This window comes from Ambystoma mexicanum, chromosome 4p (genome assembly GCF_040938575.1).
Source record: "Ambystoma mexicanum isolate Mex_15411 chromosome 4p, UKY_AmexF1_1, whole genome shotgun sequence".
NCBI lineage: Eukaryota > Metazoa > Chordata > Amphibia > Caudata > Ambystomatidae > Ambystoma > Ambystoma mexicanum.
The window spans coordinates 465,542,157-465,550,602 of record NC_090927.1 but is presented as its reverse complement, the minus strand read 5'-3'; the positions used below and the strand labels follow the sequence as shown (position 1 = coordinate 465,550,602).

Sequence of the window (8,446 nt, the reverse complement as noted above, 5' to 3'; positions counted from 1 at the left end):
GATGTAATCACCAAAATGCTGATGGTCTCTCCAGAAAATATGACCGACTGGAGTAAGGAGATTCATCCAGGAGTGGATACAATTTTCCTGTCCCCCTCTGGGGGGGTGGGGGGTAAGGGAGAATTCTCTGAAATGTGTTAATTCCCTTCTACCTTAATTTTAATGTGATTTCATTTCTGTGTTCTTTTTAACTTTGGAGTCTGACAAACTCCATAGGCATCATCTTTACATTGTGTCACACAGCACCTTCAGTGCAGTGGCACAGGGAAGTCTCTTAGATTTCCCAATGGTTTAAAATACCTTCTCTTGGTGAAACTACTGTTTCCAAGAGCAGTGAAGTGAAATTGACTTTACTTACATTTTGTAACCCAGCACACACTATCTTACCATAGGGTGCTGTAGTTTCCCCATGTAACATTTTTATGTTACCCTTTCTACAATGAATGGCTGGTGGCAGTGGTTTACTTTTTACTACCATTGTGTGTTTTTACGGCGGGCTGCGTTCTCAGCCATGGTAAGGCACCCATGGGTGCCCACTTTGTCAAAATGGCCCGGTTTTCTTTTTTCACCATTTCTTGTCAGGAAGGTCCTTCTTGAGCTTTACTCTGTGTGGTCTCTTTGTTTGTTTTGTCTTTGGCAGGATTCACGAGTGAAGCCTGCCTCTGGCTCCAGTATGTCTGGCAGGGGCAGGAAGTGAGGGAGGCGCCCGAAACTCCCTGTGCTTAATCCCCTTGGTTACAGGAATGCACCCAAAGGTGATTGGCCGGCTGACTGGCAAGGACAGCCACTCTGCTGTGTGATTGACAGCTAGGCTGGAATGAATGGGAGAAACCTGCATAAAAGGGGAGGCTTTTTGGCTTGAAAGGCAGACTTGACCACTGGACGAAGGAATCCGAAGAAGAACTTGGAAGAGACGCCTGCTGCAACTCCTGTTGGCTTGCCGGGGAACCGGGATGCCCTGCTACTGTGCTGAAGCTCCGAATTTTCCTCGACTAGAGAAGCCTTGCAAGGACTTCTCCCTTTGAGTCGGTGGGACCAATCAACTCCAAAGTAAGCCCGTCTGGACATTCTCTCAAAGCTGGTTGCATTTCCACTGCTGCTACTGGAACCGAAGAGCCAGGGAGAGGAAAACCAGATTCTGTGCGTTGCTTTTAAGTCAGACCCGAGTGCTAGGAAGATCCTCCGGACTTCCCTGATGCAGGACTGACCAAGCCTGAGCCACCTCAACAGAGTGCTGGACCCCAGAAGCAAGGAAAGTCTGAAGTGGTATCTGAGAACTGCAGTGTTGCTATTTGCTGCCAGACGAGAGGAGCTGAAATGGCAAAGAACCACTGAATTGAAGTTTGCCCATTGCTGCCGGTGACCTTCCCAGTGCAGAGCAGGAGTCCCCAGACGTCCTCCCTCTTGTCCCCATGACTGAGGCTCAGGAACAACTGGATCTGCAGAGCTGTACAGGAACAGAAGCCAGCTGGAACCATTTCTTCTAACCAGAGGTACTGTAAAGTCTAGGAAAACTTACCTCTTGTGGTATAGCCTTACTTGCTTTCAGTTGAGACCTGTCTTGGTTACCTTGCAGAGTTGCTAAAGCTTTGCCCCTCACAAGTCTCTCAGCTTGTGGCCCTTCAATTTTTGTTTTCTACAAACATTTCTAAAAACACTGTGCAAGACGTTTTACCTACCTGAAATAAAGATCTCCAGCTCCCCTTGACATTGTGCAATTAACACTGGCTGTCCTGGCTCCCTGTGAGACTCCTCTTTACCTCTGACTTTGTGCTCTGGAAAGTGTTTAACAGTACCTGCCTGTTTATGAATTATTTGTTAACCTTTATTGTATTCCTCTATTCTATCTTTTACACCTAACTCAGTATTTCTCTAAATGTACCAGTGATAAATCAATGTCCACAGTGTCCTAGCTATTTAAGTCACCTGCCTGTGTAGGAAGCGTCTGTGTGCCATCCCCAATGGGTGTCATCCGATTTAGAGAAACTAAGAGAGTGTTTTGAAAGTGTTACATGTTTTGCTCCCTTTCTGAAGAGGGCTTATATAACTGATTGTGGAATAAATTAATAATTGTTTTATCAAGAAACCATGAGTGTGTTTATTTGGATAACTATATTTGTGAAATTCTGTGTCACATTACTGCTCACATTGACCCCTCGAGATAAGCCTGGCTGCTTGAACACATTACCAACCTGTGTAGTTATGACTTATACCAAAGGTTGGGTCCCTATTGCCAGGAGGTCCAGGTTATTGTAGTGCACCCAAAGGGTACTGCATACAATCTTGCCTAACAGGATATAACACTAGATCTTCGAATGAATAATCCGCCACGGGCAAAATTGAAACTATACCAACACGATTGGATCAAAACTCAACAGAAATGTTAGTTGTATGTTGATTTTAACTCCAACCCATTTGGTGCTAAAAAGACTGCATACATTAGCTAGCTACCTAGCCAAAAGCCCTTCTGTCAGATTCAGAAACACCTATTTGAGGTTCAGGTTTAATTTATCGCCGTCCAATGAAATAGCGCCCATACGCGGCATAATTGACAAAGCTCATAATAAATGCAGATTTTGCAGACTTGATAACCAATCTGAAACCCTACAACATATAATCACAGAATGTATTATCCTGGTTGATAAACGCAACATTTACTTAAAACATTGTTTTGAGGACTTTGCAATATTAGATCCAGTTGCTCTCTTGTAGCATATTTTCTCTACCAATCGTACATCTGTCAGAATAGCCACTGTTACATTTTTAGAGGCCTTGAACCTCGAAAATAATTACTTTTAAGGCCAAAGCACTCTTAACTCTCAAATCATGCCCTTATTTTGAACAACAAATCAATCATGTATTTGTCAAGCTATTAACAGTTCTATATTAATTTTCTGATCGATTTCTCTCTTGTGTATAGAGGAGCTAGACGTGACTATGTACAGTTATGTTTTTAGTAAACATTGAACCCTAACGAAAATTGTATTACAACAGTAGAGCAAGTCCCGTTTTAATATAGATAAGTCTTATAATCAGCAAAGAATACTCTTGTATGCTAACCTCACATTTTCTGTTTTGCAAATGATCTTTTCTCACCTTCCCTTTTTTTTCCTCTTCGTCGCTATAATAGTTATGTGTATTATGTCGGCTGCTACTAATCACTGCTGTCTTGTTGTAAATACTCAATGCTTATTTTAAAGTTCAAATTTAATCTGTATTTCAACCATTTTAACTGTAGGTTTATAAGGAATTTATTATATTTCGTATATTGTTAAAACGGAAAGGCTGAATGTTTCAGCCATATCAATTTAAAAAAAAAAAAAAAACTGTTCAACACCTCACTTTCCATAACTGTGATGTTCTTTTGTCGCACGCCGGCGTTCCCCTTAATATTTATTGTTTCTTGAGTCGGCCCCTCATTCATTATTGTATTTAAATTGCAACCACCTCATTAAGTTTCACAATACATGTCTCTGCACAACGAGATCACCCCTAAACACGGTTGCAGTTACATCATTATATGAAACGGCATAGCGCTACACGTCTTTTCACCACAAGTGGGCAGATTATGTATTTTGGACGGTGCGCCGCGAAACTTCCAAAAACGGTGGTCCGGGCTCAGAGGCTTTGACTCGCGTAATGTTATGTAGTAACTACGCTGGTCAGAATGGTAGTACCAGCACCTCCTGACGCTACTCGCCCCAGAACAATGGCGCCCCTTCCCCCTCTCCCCCCTAACCCTACAGGGGGATGTTGCCTCCCATGGGCAATTGCGCCCCGGGTCGTCACCCGCTGCGCCCGGGGCCAAGAAACGGGCCTGACAGCCTTGCCCCAGCTCCTCGGGGTCTCGAGCTGGCTGCTCTGTCCACAGAGAGGGAACCAGGGCTTACAGTGTGCGGATACGGCAGGCGGCACCCCACAGTGTGCTCCAAGCGCTTGTTGAGTTGTGATACTGCCCCTCCTATATCGACCACTAAATAACACGGGCTGTGGCTTTTGCGCTCACAAAGAGAAGCGCAAGCTTCTTCCTAGGTCTATGCTCGTTCGTACCGGCTTGGGGCGTGCACAGGATACTGCTGTGGTTAGAAGCCCCGCCGGACCGAGCTCGACATAACGCCCAAACAACATGCGTACCTTGGCTGCAGTATAACGCACTATGTGAAAACTTTACCATGACTTAAAGGCATTTCAGAAATACGTGAAATACGTCATGACGACTTAAAGGCATTTCAGAAAGTGTCGGAGAACTTTTAAACTAACAATGCTATCGGGTCTCCTAGGGACTTGAAATGCGTGTTTCAATTGATAATGAAAGCACCATACGGCTTTTCTTTACTAAACTCTCCTTTTAAATTTCCAGAAAACACCAGGTGAGTGCGTGCGATCCAGCTGTTGTAGTGCATTTTATATGCTTTTCTTTTTGCATCCATTAACTTAGATCGTTCTCAGTCCTTTTTTATATTGGTAAGAGGAGCCCTTTTGCTACCTCTGAAATGCACGTGGAAGTAAGAGGCTGCAGCTGAAGCTGCAATTCGTTGTATTGTAATGGGGGGGGGGGGGGCCTGGGTGGCAGTTTTGAAAACTGTTAGTGAGAGGAGACGGTAACCTATTGAGCTATTGATTCTCCCGTCTAACCACCCCCTCCCCAGCCCAGGAGGCTGACTGGATATTACGCTTTCCTTTGGCCCATTAGATTCATCTTTCACCCCTTACTCACCAGCCTGATAGCCATGATTCTGTAACAAGTGGGGCCTGGTGCTAATGTAGTAGGGCCCACACTAAGAAGAGCCCACAGAATGAAGGGCACTTGTTCTGCCTCCAGCCAAATGCACAGGAGTGATGGTGAGTAGCGAGGGAGGGTGGTGAGTAGTGAGGGAGGGCAAACCAATCAAGGGGGGTTTGTCCCCTTGAGAAAAGTTTGCAAATAATGCATACATGCCATCCCTCCCGATTTCGGCAAGAGACTCCTGATTTTTCAGTGAAAAATATTATTTTTCACGTTCTCCCGCCGAAAATACATCTTTGCCCAATGCATTCCTATGGCACAAATGTCTCCTGATTTTTTGGAGAAAATCTCCCCCCCCAGGTGGGTCGGAATGTTGGCATGTATGAATGGGTTAAAATAGTGCAATTTACAGTACACTTTCTATGATAAATTAGATAAAAAGACACACAGTTTATAATCTGTTTTGTTGGGTAAGACATGAAAAGTCTGATAGATGCAAAGCCACCAACAATGCACAGGAGTATTTTGAAACACATTTTCATAATGTCTTTCCATATGCCAGGACTCTGCAATTGTAAAAAAAAAAGCATTTTCATATCATTTGTGCTTACACACGTCCATTCTGGCGCACCTATATATGCCACTATTCCCACATAGGAAAATACTCATGTTTGCTTTGGCCATAATGCCAGTAACGATACTATAACAAAGCATGTTTATGTTGGCTCTGCTAATACATGCCAGTATCCCCATGTAAGAACATACTCCTGTTGGCTTTGCCTTAAGGCCAGTGGAAAAAAGCAGTGCCACTGCAAGAAAACGTATCCTTGCTGGCTACAAAAATCCCCCACTCCCCATATAAGAACTCTCATCATGTTGTATTTACTCCCTAATGGCAGTAAAAAATGTCATGCCACAGTAAGAAAAACATTGCCTTGCAGGCTGCACGAATACCCCCACCCCAATGTAAGGATACTTATGTTGTCTTTGGCCTTAACACCAGTAATAAATTGCGATGCCGTAAGAAAACAGGCTCTTGCTGGCTAGCCGGTAAGATAGTTCAGCGGGCTGAGCACATGCTGTTGTAATCGGAGTGTGATTTGCAGGTTCAAATCCCAGCAAGGCCAACACAGCCTTTCATACTTCAAAGTGACCTCCCTGATCTCCACCATCCTCTGCGGACCTTGTACTATTATGTTGCTTGTGCACATTGTTACCTCTCTTGTGCTCTGTACTGTGTTTTCCCTGTTCACCAAGTTGTACCAGCGCCGTGATACGAATTTGGGCACTGTCAATAAATGCAATAAATAAATAAAGCTCATTAAATGAGTGCAAACTTCGGTTGTGTGATACATTTTATGTACATATGTTCTCTGTACAGCGCTTTGGCGAAATCATTATATAAATGACAGATTATCATTACACAAATCCACCCCCATATAAGAACACTTAAGTTGCACTCAACATGTTATATTCCCTCATGTAAGAATATTTATGTTACCTTTGACCTTAACACCAATAAAATAAAAAGCCAAGTCAAAATATGGTAATATGCCTTCCCCATGTAAGAAAACTCATGTTGGCTTTGCCATTAAAGCGAGTACAACATTGCATGCCACAGTAAGACCCAACCAGGCCGGCCCCCTTTAGAATTCCCCCTCAACCCCACTCCAACCCCACCACCACATAAAACACACAAGTTGGCTTTCCTTTGCCCAAAAAACGGCAATAAAACATGCCATGCGCATGTCAAAAAATGTTCATGCTCGAATGCCCCTCCCCATGCCCCAGCGTGCATACATATAGAGATATAGACACATTCACCCACCAGCCACTCACTCACACAGCTGATCTGTCATTCACACAAGCACCCAGAACATTTAGACTATGCACCCATTAACACGCGTTGTCACACCCATGTACACCATTCACACTGCATTCATTCATAGGTGTGCACTTGCAGAGACCTGCTTGCATACAAACATACACCCACCTAAACACTCCCTTGCATGCATACGCATACATTAATTCATACATGCATACATACAATCCCTTCATGCACACAAATATAATTGTTTTAGTTAATTGTAATTATTGAAAGCAGGAGCCATATAAAAGCTGAGCCAGCAGTTAAGCCTTTAGCTGCAACATGGGGGTGGGAGGGGTGTCTACTGATATCCCCTGGTCAGACTTTTGTCCTCTGCCTCTACCTCAGGCTTTTGTCCTCTGCCTCTACCTTCTCTCCAATGCCTGTGTTCTCACCTCAGAGAGCGGTGTATTTGCTTAAGTAAATATACTGCTCTCCGAGGTGAGAAATGTGACCGGATGTAGCGGTCTGAGCCCGGGCTGGGCGTAATAGCAGAGTGATGCCTGCTGCGTCAAAGTGGGGGACTTTAGCCGTCCCAAGCCCATGCCTGGCTCTGCCCCTGATTGTACTTATCACACGTTGAAATAAAAAAAATCATGACTTTCTAAACCTCTAGTTTAGAAATTACACAGGGCAGCCTTTTGTTTTTGGTATCATAGACACAGTAGCTTGTCCGAATCTCATTTATGGTACAGTTCAGGCTCTGGAATGATTGCAGACACAGTAACGGCTGTGCAGCTACGACACAGACCGTGGTCTGGTCTAAGTGACGTGTGTATATATATATATATATATATATATATATATATATATATATATATATATATATATATATATATTATAGCCTGCAGTAGCGGCCATGTAGTTATGGTTAAGTTGCTAATCCCATAGGAAGAACACTTTTTGGATGGCTTATAACTTCGCTCTCCCTGGACGAGTCCTCACCAAACTTTGCAAAAAAAGTATATGACCCACTCTGAATTGCAAAGTTTGGTGAGGTTTGGTCCAGGGGGGCAAAGTTATAGGGGGGTCCCAAAATTTCTTTTTTTCCCAATAGACTGAATGGGGGAAAAAACTTTGCTCACGCCTACAGCCCAAACCACTGGACAGATTTTCCCCAAATTTGCGGCAGGAGCAGCACCTTGGTCCCAAAAGCGTGCTTTTGGTGAAAATCTGTCCAGAAGTTTTTTTGTTTAAACAACCAAAAAGTAGGTCACAAAAAGTTTGTGATATCTATATCCGCTCTGCGTTCACACTTTTCTGTTCAGACACACTTCCCTGTTCGCTCCGTGGACAGGACACCGATTTGTTAATCGGCTTGCATCATGTCCGCGGACATGCAACGTGTTCGCTGATTGGATGGTGAAGAGCGTGAAGTGCGTCAGACTTTTGGAAAATCCCGCCATCTTGGATTTGTGGATAGCGGCCAGTGTCCGCGGACATCCGGTAAAAACATATTAAAAAACATAACATTGCACCTGCCAAACTTATCAAATAATCTCTGGGGAGGTGAGGGGTAAAGAGGATGGGATGGGATATGGCTGCAAGAAGCAACAAAACCAGTTGTTTTTTTCCCGCGAAAGTCCGCAAACAGTTCAGATGTTCGCGAACAGTCCTGTAAAGTTCGCGAATACCTCAGCATTACAGGGTTGGTGAAGTGCAGTTCTTGGATGGCTTATAACTTTGGTGCCACTTAATGGAACTGCATGAAACTTTGCATGTATATTTCTGACCTGATTCTGCGTGAGTTTGCAAAGTTTGGTGGGATTCTGTCATGAGGGGGCAAAATTGGAGGGGGGTCCCAAAATAATGTAAAGGCTTATAAATGAGGTGCCATTTGACAAATCTACACT

At 43.8% G+C, this 8,446-nt stretch overlaps 1 protein-coding gene across 2 annotated transcripts in view; it reads left to right on the top strand.

Moving 5' to 3' along the window:
• The first annotated feature begins 4,225 nt into the window (after positions 1 to 4,225).
• TAF1B (TATA-box binding protein associated factor, RNA polymerase I subunit B) overlaps positions 4,226 to 8,446 on the top strand; it is a 1,890,249-nt gene continuing 1,886,028 nt past the window's right edge. For both annotated transcript variants that reach the window (XM_069605992.1, XM_069605991.1), the window contains exon 1: positions 4,226 to 4,370. The gene's annotated coding sequence lies outside the window, so the exon portion shown is untranslated. The remainder of the gene's footprint in view (positions 4,371 to 8,446) is intronic.